Source organism: Schistocerca piceifrons, chromosome 1, assembly GCF_021461385.2.
Source record: "Schistocerca piceifrons isolate TAMUIC-IGC-003096 chromosome 1, iqSchPice1.1, whole genome shotgun sequence".
Classification (NCBI taxonomy): domain Eukaryota; kingdom Metazoa; phylum Arthropoda; class Insecta; order Orthoptera; family Acrididae; genus Schistocerca; species Schistocerca piceifrons.
The window spans coordinates 352,543,432-352,562,006 of NC_060138.1; positions in this window are offsets into that span (position 1 = coordinate 352,543,432).

The window sequence follows — 18,575 nt, forward strand, 5'->3', positions numbered from 1 at the left end:
TTGCGTAGAGTTGTCAGTGCTAACAGATTGTGATACAACCGCAGAAGTCATAGTGGGACGTATCCGTTGGGACAGTGCGGCGAAAGCTGTCATTAACGGGCCGTGGGCAGGTGACGACCGACGAGAATGCCTTTGCTAACACCACGGCATCACCCAAAGTGCTTCACCTGGGTTCGCCACGTAGTGGTTGGATGCTAGACGAATGGAAAACCGTGGCGAGTTCAAATGAGTTCCGATTTCAGTTGGTAAGAGCTCATGTTAGGTTTCGAGTGTGGTGCAGACACCACGAAGCTCTGACACACGTCTTTAACGGGACTCTGTGCAAGCTGGTGTTTACATGGAATGAACGGGATCCTCTGGTCCAAATGAAACGATCATTGACTGCAAATGGTTATGTTCGGCTACTTGAAGAACAGTTGTAGCTATTCGTGGACTTCACGTTCCAAAACGACTATGAAATTTTCATGGATAATGCGCCACGTCACCGGACTACAATTGTTCGCGAATGGTTTGAAGAACATGCTGAAAAAATTGGGCGAATGAATTGTGCATCCAGAATCCCATCGAACATTTACGGGACATAATCGAGAGGTCAGTTCGTGCACAACATCCTGCACCGGCAACACTTTGGCAGTTATGGACAGCTATAGAGGCAGCATGGCTCAGTATTTCTGCAGAGGACTTCCGGCGACTTGTTGAGTTCATACCACGTCGAGTTGCTGCACTACGATGGGCAAAAGAAGGTCCGACACGACATTAGGATGCATCCCGTGGCGGCCGCTGTGGCGCTTCAGTCCGGAACCGCGCTGCTGCTGCGGTCGCAGGTTCGAATCCTGCCCCTGATGTCTTTAGGTTAGTTAGGTTTAAGTAGTTCTAAGTCTAAGGGACTGATGACCTCAGATCTTAAGTCCCATAGTGCTCAGAGCCATTTGATCCAGGTATCCCGTGACTTTTGTCCTCACAGCGCACTGACACTACACCACTTTCGGACAACTGAATTCCGAGGCTTTTAATGTATGTAATGTTTTTTTCTGATTTCTTTGTTATAAACGATTAAAAACAAATTTTCGAACTTTTGTGGAACAGTCACACTGACCATGTCACGGATATAGATGTTTTGGAATACGCACTCAAGGTAGCGAGTCAGTAGTGAACAGAGAAAGAACAGGGACACGATTTAGTTGAGAGTGAAAGAGGGCTCAAAGAGCATATAGCCCCTGTATAGAGGCTAAGCGTGCAGCAGGACCTAGAGACTGTTGACAGGAAAAAAAATTTACATGAACCACGCTACAATGATGATTAATGAGGTGGCCTCAAGAGGACTATAAGATGGTTCAAATGGCTCTAAGCACTATGGGAATTAACAGCTGAGGTCATCAGTCCCCTAGAACTTAGAACTGCTTAAACCTAACTAACCTAAGGACATCACACACATCCATGCCCTAGGCAGGATTCGAACCTGCGACCGCATCAGCAGCGCGGTTCCGGACTGAAGCGGAGGGCTATAAGAGAAAAGTGCCTTTCTGCCAAAGAGCGCTTATGTATTATATGCAACTGAAAGATGAGACGTGATGAATATAAATGTTGCTGCCGAACTGACACGCAGCGCCAGTAGCTTCACAGAATGTTAGACTGAACCATTTCAGACATCCACTATTGCAAAAAACTTGGCAGTGACCTTTGGGTAAGACATTACATTTGTAAACTTCAATGGTAATGTTATCGTGGTCACCAAGCCATTTCACTGTCACCATAACCATGGTCCATATTCTATTATCCTAAATACCGAGAATCACATCATGAATGAAAGAATATGGTAAAAGAAAGAAGTTTTACATGACAGTACTGTTAAATTTCCTTCTTGATTAATGAAAATCATTACGAAATTGTTGTATTTCCACAATTTCCATTATCTTTTTAAAGCAATATTTAATAACTGTTGAAATTATTGGAACCCTGGAATAGTTTTATTCAACTATACTATATTTTTTGTGGGTTTTGGCATATTTATGTATCGATCGATGTCTTGACAATCTGTTTCAGCATTGCCTTGAGATTTAATTGTTGTTCCGAAGTCATTCACGTTTAACAGTTGCACCCTTGAGAGTGAATTATATAAGGGGCATAGAATAAAAATGAGTCAGTTGGAAAAATTTAGGTGAATGTTTATTATTTCAAAAATAATTGCCTTAACTGTTAAAAAAGTTCTACCACTGTGAGACAAGACGGTCGTTGCGTTACTAAAATAATGTTAGCTGTTGGCTATGGATCTATGGAAATCGCATGGAGGGAGATCTGGACTGTACGGACGGTGTGTAAGGGCTTTCCAGCGAAACTGATGCAGAGTAATCGAAACAACCTTGGCTTTATGTGGGATTTCCTTATATTTGGGGCGCTGAAGAAACCTGTTCGTGGCCGGCAATTTGCTTCGGATGAAGAGGTGCAAGCCTGGGTACATTCATGGTTCCGTAGGCAACCGCAAACTTTTTTCCATAAAGGCATTGATCGTCTTGTCTCACAGTGGGATGAATATATTACCAATTATGGCAGTTTACTTTTTAAATAATGAACAATTTGCTTTTTTTCCAGGTTGGTTAATCTAACTTAATAATGATAAAGATTGTCCGGAGGTTACCTACGTCATCATTACCGAGTCGTGTAACACAGTATTTTTTCGTTATCCCTTTTCATGAATGTTCCGAAAAGAGTACTGTAGTCTTCAATATACACTTGGATTTGTCTGACTAATTTTGTGATCACTTGCCTATTCGAAATAACTCCCGCCTGAGTAATGACTGTTGTCGTCCATAACGCGTATTACCGATCATAACGTACGCTTAAATTCAATCAGATCCAATTGGTTTCCGTAATAAATTGTCAATTTTAGGACTGAACACAACACAATGCCATTTAATCGTCATACTTTCATTAAATCACTGGTTCTCTCATTATGATAAATTCGACTAATTATTCAAAATTCATCTTTGTAATTGCGTATGTCTGCGCTCATTCGTTATGTGGGCAGAGTATCCACTTGTCATATTAACGATTATTTGTGCGCTTTTCCACGTCATTTCGGTTTATAGGGAACACCAAATGAGGTGATTAAAATACAGGGTGAGTCAAGAAGGATTTTACAACTTTGAAATGATATTGAAATTTATTGAAATGACTTACAGAATCGGTAGGTATATCATTTAGCAGTAAACAGCCTCAAGTTTCATATAAAAGCGTCAAGTGTCATTTTCGTTCGATGTAACTGCCATTTATGGTGAGGCAATCATCCCAACGTTGGGCAATTTCTTCCCACACCGGTTGCAGCAAATCGGGCGTAACTAGTGCAACGTTAGCGTAGACTGGATTTTTCGGGTCGGTTAAATTGCTTGGTAGGGGGAGGGGGTACGGAACAAAACCACAGACTTTAATGAAACTCCAGAGAAAGATTTTTGATTTTATCCATACTGGATGAGAGGTCGTGGTCGTGAATGTTAGTGCATCTCCAAATAGTCGTCAAAATATAAAAAACTCTAAAATGGTGTCGCCTATGGTGTTCAACATCTAACCACATGGCTCTCTCCTCTATCGTCGTAAACCGCCCGTGCGTCTTCGTTGATACCACACACCACGTACTCAAACACGACACTGAAACGCGAGTGAGCTCACGCGCAAATAAACAAGGAAGTCACAAAGATGTCTATACAAACAGATAACGTATACATGTTCAATGTGGAGATGCACCTTGGAAGACACGGGTGCAACAAGGGAAGTAGCCACGATGTTTTAATTTTATTATCAATTTTATTGTGCCTGGTGCATGTTCCATTTTAGCGAGTTTTAACAGGTTCTTTTACTTTCATTATTCTGATGATGGAAGCTTGACTTCCGAAACGCGTCAATCTTAGTGTTTTACACTATAAAAAAGTGGTTGAGCCGATATATTTTTTAACATATCCACAGAAAGAAATCCAGTGGTGTGAAATCTGGAGAGCGAAATGGCCATGCGATTGACCCTTCACGGCCAAGCCACCGACCTGGGAAGCGATTATCGAGGAAACCTCGAAGTTCCTTGAGGAAATGTGGTGGTGCACAGTCTTGTGGTAGCAAACCATCCAATCTCGGGTACCTTTATCGATCTGTGGATACACAATGCAAGTGACAGTTTTCTTCGTGAAGAAGAACGGGCCATACACTTTCAATTTACTAACGGCACAAAACACATTAATGCGTAATAACTGTCACTCTACGCCTTTCTTAATCCAAAATGTTGAAGGCTTACTTGCGTTTCTTAATATGATTACTGTACGTGAACAGAGAACCGTATGTTATAAAAAAGTGTACTTTAACTGAGTGATTTTCACATATTTATTATTTTGAATGTGAATAGTATGCGTTGTTTTATTGTTTGGTTAGTGTTTATAAAGCAGATGTTACGCCATTTCGGAATAGGGCAGTCAGCTAGAAACGAAGCTTTATTTTCGGATATCAAGAGCTTCATGCTAATGATGGCAAAAAGATTTCGACACTCTTGAAAGTGTTTCATGAAGTGGTATGTTGTGTTTCAGTACCTGTGCCGAGCCCGAATCTCGTCCGACACAGAGCGGAATGAAACATCACTGTTTCGATACAATTAGTCCGTTCCAAGCACAGGTGGACTGAAACAGCCTTATTTTGAAACAACGATACAGTTTCTGTGTCTGGCTCCAGATCGAATCTGGTCCGGTTATCTGAGACAGTGGCGGAATGAAACACCACTGTTTCGAAACAGTGAACCACAGCCGTTCCGAAACACTGAAACAGTTCCACGTATCGATACACTGTATCGAAACATAGAAAAATTGGCCAAGTCTACGTGAATCAAACTTGGGGATGTTTGCTACAAAATGATACAACTACCGATTCTCTAAGTTATCTCAACAAATTTCTATATCATTCCAAAGTCGTAAAGTCCTTCTTGACTCACCTTGTGGTATGACTGACGACTGCCAAAGAAACTTTTTTAACATAACTGTCTCTCACTTCAAATTTTGTTCCGTAGCTTTTCAGCATGGTGACTGTTTGCGAACACAAATACCATGTCGCCAGCGTGCCGCTTTGCAAAACTAGAATGGGCTTGTGACGTTAATAAAAAGCAGCAGAGCTCTCGGAACTCTGGGTTTTTATCATTAAATTAGCACTGGCCGTCAGCCACTAAACGGCAAAGCTGGCCGGAAAGCCACCCGGCTACTCTAATAACAGGGAGCGTAGAGCAGCGACGGCGTGACGGCAGGCATGCTAAGCGCCAGTTTCCTGTCGGCTAGCGCACGCCACGCTCTGCTCACAGGCCAGTCCAGGGGGCGGAGCCCAGCCCGCCGACGTCTGCGACTGGTGCCAGTTGTTCAGAATGCAATCTACTCTGAAGCACGCCCATACGTATCTACATCTACATTCATAGTGCATACGCTCGTATTTTTTTTTCATTCGGGGGCACTATGGAGCTGTATCGAGCGCCTCCCGGAAGTCAAGGAACACGGCATGTATCTACCGCTTTCTTGGTCCCGAGGACGAACAGAATAGCTAGGTTTAGCACGTTCGTTTTTTTCGGAACCGACGCTGAAAATCTCGTGTGTAGGAATGAACATGGGTTTCGAAAACAACACTCATATGAAACCCAGCTCGCTATGTTCGTCCACGGGACCCAGAAAACTACATACCGGAATCCGGGTTGATGCTGTGTTCTTTGACTTCCGTAAGGCGTTCGATGAAGTTCCTAAAGTGTGCACGGAACGTAAGACCAGCTGTGTGGCTGGATTCAACGGTTTCAAGCAAACAGAACACCGTATGTAATTCTCAGCTGTGATAAATCTTCAGAAGTAAAAAATGGTTCAAATGGCTCAGAGCACTATGGGTCTTAACATATATGGTCATCAGCCCCTAGAACTTAGAACTACTTAAACCGAACTAACCTAAGGACATCACACAACACCCAGTCATCACGAGGCAGTCAGAAGTAAAAGTAACTTCGGCCGTGGCCAAAGGGAGTGTTACTGAACCATTACTTTTCTCAATATACGTTAATGACATAGTGTGTAACAGTCTAAGAGGGTTTTTGCGGAAGATGCGGTTGTATACGGAGAAATCTAAACGCTATAAAACAGTAACGATATGCAGAAATACCTGCTAAGGATCTAACTTTGGTGCCGGGATTGGCATTTCACAATCAACATGAACGAATATAAGACACAGCGGATACATAGACAGGAAACCTTTCACTGTATGATTACACAACTGCGCTACAATGTAGACAAGTGTAATGTGCTGCGAATACATAGAAAGAAAGATCCCTTATCATTTAGCTACAATATAGCAGGTCAGCAACTGGAAGCAGTTAATTCCATAAATTATCTGGAAGTACGCATTAGGAGTGATTTAAAATGGAATGATCATATAAAGTTGATCGTCGGTAAAGCAGATGCCAGGCTGAGATTCATTGGAAGAATCCTAAGGAAATGCAATCCGAAAACAAAGGAAGTAGGTTACAGTACGCTTGTTCACCCACTGCTTGATCCCATACTGCTCAGCAGTATGGGATCCGTACCAGATAGGGTTGATAGAAGAGATAGAGAAGATCCAACGGAGAGCAGCGCGCTTCGTTACAGGATCGTTTAGTAATCGCGAAAGCGTTACGGAGATGATAGACAAACTCCAGTGGAAGACTCTGCTAGAGAGACGCTCAGTAGCTCGGTACGGGCTTTTGTTGAAGTTTCGCGAACATACCTTCACCGAGAAGTCAAGCAGTATATTGCTCCCTCCTACGTATATCTCGCGAAGAGACCATGAGGATAAAATCAGAGACATTAGAGCCCACACAGAGGCATACCGACAATCCTTCTTTCCACGAACAATACGAGGCTGGAATAGAAGGGAGAACCGATAGAGGTACTCAAGGTACCCTCCGCCACACACCGTCAGGTGGCTTGCGGAGTATGGATGTAGATGTAGAACAATAATTCCTACCTGTTACTTCCATAAAATATCTAGGAGTATGCGTACGGAGCGATCTGAAGTGGAACGACACATAAAATTAATCGTGAGGCAAATGCCAGACAGAGATTCACTGGAAGAATCCTCAGGAAATGCAGCCCATCAACAAAGGAAGTAGTCTACAAAACACTCATTCTACCAAAACTAGAATATTGCAGGTCACTATGAGATCCGTACCAGATAGGACTGATAGAGGAAACAGAGGCGACACAAACGAAAGCAGCACGTTTCGTTACGGGTTCATTCAGTAAGCACAAAAGTGTCAGCCAACTCCAGTGACACGTACGTTCCAACAAGATCCACAAATATACTCCTTCTCTCGTAAAGATCATGAAGATAAAATTAGAAAGATTCTAGTCCACACGGAAGCTTACCGGCAGTCCTTCTTCCCGTGAAGCATACGCTAATGGAACATGAAAATACGGAAGTATTTTGTCCCGTCAGTATATCTCCTTGGGCGTTTAGTGTCAATGTGTCCGCACTGCAGCACACACGTTCTGAAAGATACGTGTCTAAACATCCCTAGACTGGACACAATGGCGGGAGTAGTCGAATACAAATGATGTACGTCTGAGCTACGGCTCGGGGTGTGGGAAGGAGGGGGGGGGGGGAGGCAGGAGGGATACAGAGACCACCAGATGACTGAGGTTTTGAGTGTTTTCTTGCACCTGTTTGGTTTATCCGTAGGGTCATTTGTAACCAAAATAGGAGAAAGTGCTTTTCACATGTTTCTACGAGTACATAATATCACGAAAACACTGTTCTGAGCATAATGCTGGTCACACTGTTGACGGTAAATTTTCGCTGTTCACGCAGTGAAACATCCGCATGAGGCATGACGTTTTAATTTATTACTTCTGTTCTACTAACTCTATTCGGGACTCATTTTGCAGCAATATCCACATATACCACTGATTGTATCTGCACAATTATATAACAGTACGGCGTGTAGTAACTCCAATTCCAAAGAAAGCAGGTGTTGACAGATGAGAAAATTACCGAACTATCAGTTTAATAAGTCACGGCTACAAAATACTAACGCGAATTCTGTACAGACGAATGGAAAAACTAGTAGAAGCCGACCTCGGGGAAGACCAATTTGGATTCCGTAGAAATATTGGAACACGTGAGGCAGTACTGACCCTACGACTTATCTTAGAAGCTAGATTAAGAAAAGGCAAACCTACGTTTCTAGCATTTGTTAACTTGGAGAAAGCTTTTGTCAATGTTGACTGGAATAATCTCTTTCAAATTCTGAAGGTGGCAGGGGTAAAATACAGGGAGCGAAAGGCTATTTACAATTTGTACAGAAACCAGATGGCAGTTATGAGAGTCGAGGGGCATGAAAGGGAAGCAGTGGTTGGGAAGGGAGTGAGACAGGGTTGTAGCCTCTCCCGATGTTATTCAATCTGTATATTGAGCAAGCAATAAAGGAAACAAAAGAAAAATTCGGAGTAGGAATTAAAATCCATGAAGAAAAAATAAAAACATTTAGGTCGCCGATGACATTGTAATTCTGTCAGCGACAGGAAAGGACTTGGAAGAGCAGTTGAAAGGAAGGGACACTGTCTTGAAACGAGGATATAAGATGAACATCAACAAAAACAAAACGACGATAACGGAATGTAGTCGAGTTAACTCGGGTGATGCTGAGGGAATTAGATTAGGAAATGACACACTTAAAGTAGTAAAGGAGTTTTGCTATTTGGGGAGCAAAATAACAGATGATGGCCGAAGTAGAGAGGATATAAAATGTAGACTGGCAATGGCAAGGAAAGCGTTTCTGAAGAAGAGAAATTTGTTGACATCGAGTATAGATTTAAGTGTCAGGAAGTCGTTTCTGAAAGTATTTGTATGGGGTGTAGCCATGTATGGAAGTGAAACATGGACGATAAATAGTTTAGACAAGAAGAGAATAGAAGCTTTCGAAATGTGGTGCTACAGAAGAATGCTGAAGATAGGTAGATCACATAACTAATGAGGAGGTATTGAATAGAATTGGGGAGAAGAGGAGTTTGTGGCACAACTTGACTAGAAGAAGGGATCGGTTGGTAGGACATGTTCTGAGGCATCAAGAGGTCACCAATTTAGTATTGGAGGGTAAAAATCGTACAGGGAGACCAAAAGATGAAAACACTAAGCAGATTCAGAAGGATGTAGGTTGCAGTAGGTACTGTGGAGATGAAGCAGCTTGGACAGGATAGAGTAGCATGGAGAGCTGAATCAAACCAGTCTCAGGACTGAAGCCCACCACAACGACAACAACAACACGGCATATAGTTCAGGAGGCTGTGGTCATAAACATTGAGATGCATGACAAACTATCGCGTAAAACGGAACTCCATTTACTGAGATTACGCTCATCTTACTTCGAACGAACTTTAAACATTCAAATCTCGTTCAAACTTCTCTCGCTTACATGCTTAACGTCAAACAGTTAACATGTAAACTCATTTGTAAAGAAATCAGACCCCTGAGACTGTTTTGTGCGTGAGTATTCGGTTCTTTGAAGAATCAGTGGTTTGCTTGCCGAACTTAGAAGTGCCTGCGGAGGTAACAATTTGATGGTAAACTCCAACTACAGACAACCGCGCCCGAGAAATTCCTCCAGATGAGGAGGTGGGGATCAATAACAACGAACAAAGCGCCCGACAAAGAACCGCTCTGGAGCGCTCATTACAGGAGTGGGAAGATGAGGCGAACCAAACTCAATGATCCCTCCTCGCCTTTTCACCTTTGCCAGCGCTGCTGCCCAGTAACCACAGCGGTATCATATTATCGGTTACCGCATTCTATAGCTAACTCTGCACGGTCTCTCAATAAGGCTAATGAAACAAAAGAAATCGTCTTTTCAACGGGAAGAGGTGGAGATATAAATATTTAAAGGGCTATGCTCGTTAGGTAGGAATATTTCAACAGGACATCAAAATATGCTGTATGTGAAATAATAGTTTGGAGTCTAAAAACTGTCTACATTCCGTGTCGACGTACAATGGAAAGCATAGTGCAAACTTCCCTCACAATTAGAATAAATTTGTGGCACTACGACACGAAGTATCACACCGTGATGCAGAATTCCTTTTGAATTATTAAATTCTATTTCTTTTCTAGAATGTAATTCACTGTTTCTATGTTATTTATGGTCAGTCTGAATAACGTTAAATTAATTTCTTACAAATGTCTAAAAACAATGAGTAGGTAACTTTTGTGTAGTAGACACACTGGCAATGTCAGGGATACAGTTTTGTATAAAATCAGTGATATTATCTTTCGAATACGCGCGGAGAGTAGTGAACAGTGGCGAGCGGATAGAAGACATGATTAGCTGCGAGTGAAAGAACGCGCAAGAGTGTGAAGCTTCGGCGTAGTGGCTATACATGCAGCAGTGTCTTAAACTTGCAAGAGGCAACGCAATTTTCATAGGTTGCAAGACACTCGTGATTTATGGGGAGGCTTCAAGAGGATTAAAAAGGAAGTGTACTGTTTGCCCAAAGCTGCATATCAGAAAGTTAGATCAAACAATTTCAGACTTTTAGTTGTGTAAAAGGTTTGTCAGTGTTTGGTGGTTTTGGGACATAAAAGTACTTATGTGTACTTGAATTAAAATTTTATAGTGATCACTATCCCCAATCATTTTCACCATGGGCAGGGTCTATATCCTATCATCTTAACTTCCAAGCATCATATTATGAAATAAACGTATATATTAACGCAAAAAATGCAGTTGAACGAAGGGTTAAGGCATGGAAGAAGTTTATCTGCTTCAGAACAACAAATGGATCTCTAGAAACAAACTTACGAAAATTGCAATATCCTTAAAGGAGTCATTGATACACTCCTCAACTGTGAGAAGCCCAAAGAAAAATAACACTTTACGAAACAATACCCAACCCAGACTCGAAGACGCCTACCATCACAGAGGTAGAGGTGCTAAAAAAAAAAAAAAAAACCTAAAGAACAACAGAGCCCCAGGGGAAGATGGCATTATCGCTGAGATCTGGGAACTCACAGACCAAAATATTACAAAGAAAATTCATAAAATTCTCTTGGAAATATGGAGCACATAGAAAATTCCACGGTAATGTAAATGGAGAGAGGGAGGGAGGGTAGATGATTAGTGTTTAACGTCCCGTCGACAACGAGGTCATTAAGGACTGAGCACAAATTCGGATTAGAAAAGGATAGGGTAGTAAATCGGCCGTGCCCTTTCGAAGGAACCATCCCGGCATTTGCATGAAGCGATTTAGGGAAATCACGGAAAACCTAAATCAGGATGGCCGAAAGCAGGTTTGAACCGTCGTTCTCCCGAATGCGAGTCCAGTGTGCTAACCAATGCTCCACCTCGCTCGGTGCAGACTGGACGGACCCTAATAATTACAGAGGGATCTCATTATTACGGTCACTTACAAAATTCTGTCCAAGGTGTTACTGAACAGAATGGGCCCACAAGTGGATACATAGATAGGTGAATACCAGGCACGGTTCAGAAAGGGAAGATCCTGTATTGAACAAATTTAGAATTGAAGCCCCAGCATTGAAATGTGCAGCAATTTGCGGAAGGGTTGCATATCTGACACGTTGAATGATGCTCTTCAGCCGTAGTTGGTCCCGTTCTTGCAGGATCCCTTCCCGGCCGCGGTGATGTCGGAGATTTGACGTTTTATCGGATTTCTGATATTCACGGTACTCTCGTGAAATGGTCGTACAGGAAAATCCCCACTTCATCGCTACCTCTGAGATGCTGTGTCCTATCGCTCGTACGCCGATTATAACACCACGTTCAGTCACTTAAATTTTCATAACCTGCCACTGTAGCAGCAATAATCGATCTAGCAACTGAGCCAGACACTTGTTGTCTTGTATAGGCGTTGCCGACCGCAGCTCCGTATTCTGCCTATTTACACTACTGGCCATTAAAATTGCTACGCCACGAAGATGACGTGCTACAGACGTGAAATTTAACCGTCAGGAAGAAGATGCTGCGACATTCAAATGATTAGCTTTTCAGAGCATTCACACAAGATTGGCGCCGGTTTCTCATACACAAACAGCATTCCCACGCCCGGGTCCCCGGGTTCGATTCCCGGCGGGGTCAGGGATTTTCTCTGCATCGTGATGACTGGGTGTTGTGTGCTGTCCTTAGGTTAGTTAGGTTTAAGTAGTTCTAAGTTCTAGGGGACTGATGACCATAGATGTTAAGTCCCATAGTACTCAGAGCCATTTTGAACCACAAACAGCAGTTGACCGGCGTTGCCTGGTGAAACTTTGTTGTGATGCTTCGTGTAAGGAGGAGAAACGCGTACCATCACGTTTCCGACTCTGATAAAGGTCGGATTGTAGCCTATCGCGACATTGCTGCTGGCGTTCGCAGAGACCCAATGACTGTTAGCAGAATACGGAATCGGTGGGTTCAGGAAGGTAATACGGAAGGCCGTGCTGGATCCCAACGGTCTCTTGTCACTGGCAGTCGAGATGACAGGCATCTTATCCGCATGACTAACGGATCGTGCAGCCACGTCAACAGATGGGGACGTTTGCAAGACAACAACAATCTGCACGAACAATTCGACGACGTTTGCAGCAGCACGTACTATCAGCTCGGAGACCATGGCTGCGGTTACCCTTGACGCTGCATCACAGACAGGAGCGCCTGCGATGGTGTACTCAACGAAGAACCTGGGTGCACGAATGGCAAAACGTCATTTTTTCGGATGAAGCCAGGTTCTGTTTACAGCATCAGGATGGTCGCATCCGTGTTTGGCGACATCGCGTTGAACGCACATTGGAAGCGTGTATTCGTCATCGCCATACTGGCGTATCACCCGGCGTGATGGTATGGGCTGCCACTGGTTACACGTCTCGGTCACCTGTTGTTCGCATTGACGGCACTTTGAACAGTGGACGTTACATTTCAGACGTGTTACGACCCGTGGCTCTACCCTTCATTCAATCCCTGCGAAACCCTACATTTCAGTAGGATAATGCACGACCGCATGTTGCAGGTTCTGTACGGGCCTAACCGGCCGGAGTGGCCGAGCGGTTCTAGGCGCTTCAGTCTGGAACCGCGCGACCGCTACGGCCGCAGGTTAGAATCCTGCCTCGGGCATGGATGTGTGTGATGTCCTTATGTCAGTTAGGTTTAAGTAGTTCTAAGTTCTAGGGGACTGATGACCTTAGATGTTAAGTGCCATAGTGCTCAGAGCCTTTTTTTTTTTTTTTTTTTTTTGTACGGGCCTTTCTGGATACAGAAAATGTTCGACTGTTGCCCTGGCCAGCACATTCTCCAGATCTCTCACCAACTGGAAACGTCTGGTCAATGGTGGCCGAGCAACTGGCTCGTCAGAACTCGCCAGTCACAACTCTTGATGAACTGTGGTATCGTGTTGAAGCTGCATGGGCAGCTGTACCTGTACACGCCATCCAAGCTCTGTTTGACTCAATGCCCAGGCGTATCAAGGCCGTTATTACGACCAGAGGTGGTTGTTCTGGGTACTGATTCCTGAGGATCTGTGCACCCAAATTGCGTGAAAATGTAATCACATGTCTGTTCTGGTGTAATTCCTTTGTCCAATGAATGCCTGTTTATCATCTGCATTTCTTCTTGGTGTAGGAATTTTAATGGCCAGTAGTGTACATGTCTCTGTATCGGAATAGGCATGCCTACACCAGTTTATTTGGCGCTTCAGTGTAGTTCTAAATTGTGATATGTGAATCCGACTCTACCCCATGTGCCCTGCAATAACCGCTGCTTAAGTCAACTTTGCCGGTAAGCGGCACATGTTGTGAAGGAGGCGGCAGGACCGAGAAGGCAGCTGCGAAGTACGACGCGGAAGTCGCATGCAGGACGTGCGGCGTATTGCCTGTAGTACTGCTGGTGCTGCAGGCACCTACGGCGACCCTGGCGCACTCAGAGGGCAGTGACTCGCGCCGGCTTGGGATACTCGCCGCCTTCCGTGCCGCGGCATCCCATCCACACCCACACCATCCGATCCCATGCCATGCCATGCCATCCACCTGCCTGCCAGGCCGTCAGCCGCCAGCCACGCTCCCGTCACGCTCTGGCGTGCAGCCTGGGACAAACACGCCGACGGCCGTGGGGAATGCCCGCCTACCTGCTCCACCTGCGCACTGCGACAAGACCAGCCGCGGTCACTGCACTCGCTAACGCCGTCTGCAGAAGAACGCTATCACTGGCTGAGCTGTACTACACACCGAGATTAACTTGCAATAATTTACACGAAAAAAGGAAGGAATACTTGCCTTTAAACCGTTCCGTCGACAACGAGTTCGTTACAGACGGGTCACGAGCTTCAGTCGCGAAAAAAACTCGGCTTTGTACTTTTCAGGTGCGTTGCAACTGTTGACACTTTAGATACACGACCACGCGCACGGAGAATGCCACACGCCAAGATATAACATTACCGCCATTACGTGAATTTTGCTTTTATTCTGCATCTGATAATCAAGAGCATTTAAGGTTACCTGAAATTATTCTTTGGAACTTTGGCGGTAAAGTTGTAAGAAAAGTGGGGCCAAATTATATGTTTCGTTAAATCTCAATTATATTCGTAAACATCATGAACGATATAATATTGTTAACTTTCACTTACTTTAAAACTGTAAAACATCTACGACCCGCAGTTAGCTTGGAAACAATTCGTTTGGTATTTTACTGACCGTGAAAAGAAATGAATTTTACTTTCGTAATAATTGCACTCAGAGAAATTATCGGACTTCGAGAAGAATAAAAATGACTGCAGTTTCTAATGAATGTAATACGCAAACAGTACATAACACACAAAATGGCTTTTGAAATAATCATGAACCAAACGAAAAGTTTCTGTATCAATTTCCTCAGGTTTTGTGAATAAAATCAATTTCTTTCTTTCTGTCAAAAACGAAGAAGCGTCTTCAAACAACTAAGTCGTAATACAGTGTTTATTTATTATGCTTTAACGAACATTCGGACTACACTCGTAAAGAGAACTCACATTTAGTAACACAGCTCAGCGAAAGCGACCAAGGAAGCCCTAATTCCCAACGAGACTTATGTGCAAGAGAACTGAAGAGCAGGAGGGCGTTTCACACTCTTATATATCATTTTATAATATTCTAACAGTTTAGTATAGAAGTGTGGCATTTTAGCCAGCGGGTGCACACACAGTTAATCGAGGCTTCTCTCTAATACACACTCATTCGCTCGCACTACTTCAGTCACAACACAACATGGACAGCTGCGCCTTCAACGGGCTACTTTAGTGGCAGATATACATCCAAAACAACGAGGATGAAAGCAACGAGGAAGGCTGGGATAGAATAAAACGTCAAAGAGATTGCGTGGGTAAAAGACATGCAAATATACCATTAACCCAAAATCAAATGTACATTAAATGTACCGTACCGTGGAAACCATTTGGAAAAGGGTGTATATCCATATCATTTTTTTTTTTTTTTTTTTTTTTTGCATCAGATAAGCTTCCTGTCGCATTTCTAAATTCCGCCTGGGAAATCCTGTATACGGGACGTATCATAGCAGCGGCCGCTTGGAGTGGTAAGCTGAGAGGGGCACCAGACGCGCTAAAATGCAAGACTTGTATACATGCGTATCACAGTATCACTTCTACTAGCGAAAACAGGAACGGGTGAAATTGTACTATGGAATAGAGCGACGGGGGAGTGTGGGGGTGGTGGGTGGTAAATGGTACGCCGCTTCTGGGGTTAAGTATTCTCGAATTGCCCCTGCTCAAAACATTATCTGTATCATTCATCCGCTTGACGCCACACAGGTAGTTCGCAAATGAACAATTATCCGTCAACCTCGGGTTTATGCGAACCCACTGCTCCGATCAACACCGTGTGTCCAGGTTATCAGACTGTTGCAGTGTACATATATATCAGAAGAATGTGTCAGGATATACTACGTACTGTCACCACTAGTGGAGCCACACTGGGCATTACACTAGTTTAGTTACGTCATCGATTATTGGAATCAGAAACTAGACCACTCGTCAAAGCTCTGTCTGTGATACACGCCTCATCCTCATCATTATACCTAAGTATCTGTGACATTATTTTAATAAATTATTGCTAACTATCACGTTATTCAGTCGTAGTTCCACTAGGTGAAATCTGCCCTGTGAGAGAACTGATTACTTGCTGCGAACTTAGTTAACAGCAGGTACCTTCTGTGTTAGAGGTTCTCTTCCTGCCACCTTTCCGTTGGAAGCCAAGCTTATTTGATACCCTGGCATTTCCCTTAAGCATTTAGGAAAACAACGAATACCTTAATATGGGTATCCAGACACGAGATTTCAACCGATGTTCCCCCGAAAACGAGTCCATCGTCTTGTTATAACGAAGCATTTTTAATGTAAATTTGTGTTTAATTAACGTGTTGTCTGCATATGTATCTTACCCCTTTGTTTTGTAATTTTATGCACTATTTTCTACGTCGATATAAAGCTGACAACAAACTAAAAAGTGTATTCTGTATTCGTGTAATTTTCTGTTATTATTGAACGTAATGTACAATGTAAAAACATCTACTCTGTACTTAATGTAGCGTCAACATAAAATTAGCAACGAACAGCAAAAAATGTATTCTGCATTCCTGTAACATTCCGTCATGATTAAAAGTAACGTAATATGTACAAAAAATCTACTCTGCATTTAATAGAGCTCAGTGTTCTAGTTAGACACATTAGTATCGTCTGTAGGATTCTGACACAGCAGAAGAATTTTTTTTTATTTTATTTATTTATTTTCTTTTTTTTTTTTTTACTACGCGAGATCGTGGGTAGCCGTTCCAGCATGAGAATGGTAGAGTGAAACAGTGCGCGCTAATTTCAGGAACTTTAATCCCGTAGCGAGGTCAAGATTTAATATGAAACGGAAACTATTTTCAAAGACATGGAAGAGAAGAGTTGCAAAGTGTTTCGCCGAACGGAATCGATTTGGACACTGTGGGAACGCGATTCAGTGCGATGGATCGTTAAGCTAAAGCGATCACCACTGGTAATTTGGACTGCGGTTACGGACTGAGTGAGCGGAAGAGAACCAATTAATACCAGAAGGAGGTGGAAAGTATGGACTGTGATGTAACTGCATTGCACGGTGTTATACTGTAAATTGCGACCTTCTAAACTGTGGTGTAGGAGAAGGTAAGACGAAATCAATCAGTAATTACGAGCACGGTAGCAGCAGATCAACATCGTAAATAAACTGTAAGGGCATTCACGAATTTTACATGTTACTGGTGGAAAACTCGAATAATTAACTTTAAATTGGTGTGTATATTGTGCTCCGAGACAGTGTTTCATGTAACTTACGAACCTAAAAATCTCAACCTGGCATTTCCTGTGACTACAGAAATCTTAAATACGTTGGGAAGATAATCAGTATTAGCTTTACAACACTAGTTTACTATGAACTAATTTTTTTTATAAATAATTAAATTTACTAAAGCAAGAGGGAGTTATGGTCGACCAACATCTCCTTTCGTCCAGCACTAGATACATATTATACAGTATCAGGGAGCAGACGGCGAGCGCAGTAGTGTAAAGGCATGTCTTTGCTGTTTTGCCGCCTCTCTGGAGCGAGCGTTATCATCAGCAGTGTCAACTGCAACGTAACCGTCAGGGATTACTTAGTTTTACGAGGTTTAGCAGATTTAGGACCGTGACTTTAAAAGCTAGCGAAGGTCTTTTGAACCAAGAATTAATTAAAAGGGCTTCAGTGTGTTAGAACACTGCAGTCTTTCGTGTAGTAAAGGAATTATTTAAAGTTACGGAAACTTGAAAAAGAGAGGAGGAGGAGATATATATATCTTCTATACGTGCATATCATAAAACCGTACGCTCAAAAATATTTCTCTCCTTTATACCTCCTCGGTGTTACCATAGATGACGTGTCACTGGTCTCATTTGTAGTAAGACTGCAATACATGCGATGTGCCTATTTGCTTCCACCGCCCTGACTGGAATGCGTAAGTTCTAATAAATGTTCAACAACCTGCAGTCTTCTATAGTTGTTGTCCCCTGCTCAGAAAACAACACGTACGTCGTGAATCCGTTTTCTTGAGACATTTAGCGAGGAACTGTTATTTTAGAAATGATTAAATCTCGAACCATTTTGGTTATACGGGGTGCTACCAGCTTTCTATTAGCAGAACACGAGAAACTGCACAGTAACACTCCACTTTAGAGTCACAAATAATTTATATTCTTCAACAAATTAATGAACTGCGTATTTCCATAATTACAGTCAATTTGTTCTCACCTATATGTTCCAAATAATCATACATTGCTAATAAAGTCTTAACTAACACCGCCAGCGGCAGACAACATGTCTGTCCTCAGAGGCTCCGAACCAGCTGTGGTGTTACAGCCGAACCATTTCGTCCGCCATCCAAGTTAGGCGCGATCCGAAGATCTCCAAAGAGCTTCGTCTGCCATTTCATTAAGCAGTTGTTTATCATTCAGCTCGTTATTAATACTTGTGAAATAATGGAATGATAGCACGCTATTGAGAGATGCTTTAATGTGAAATTCAAATAA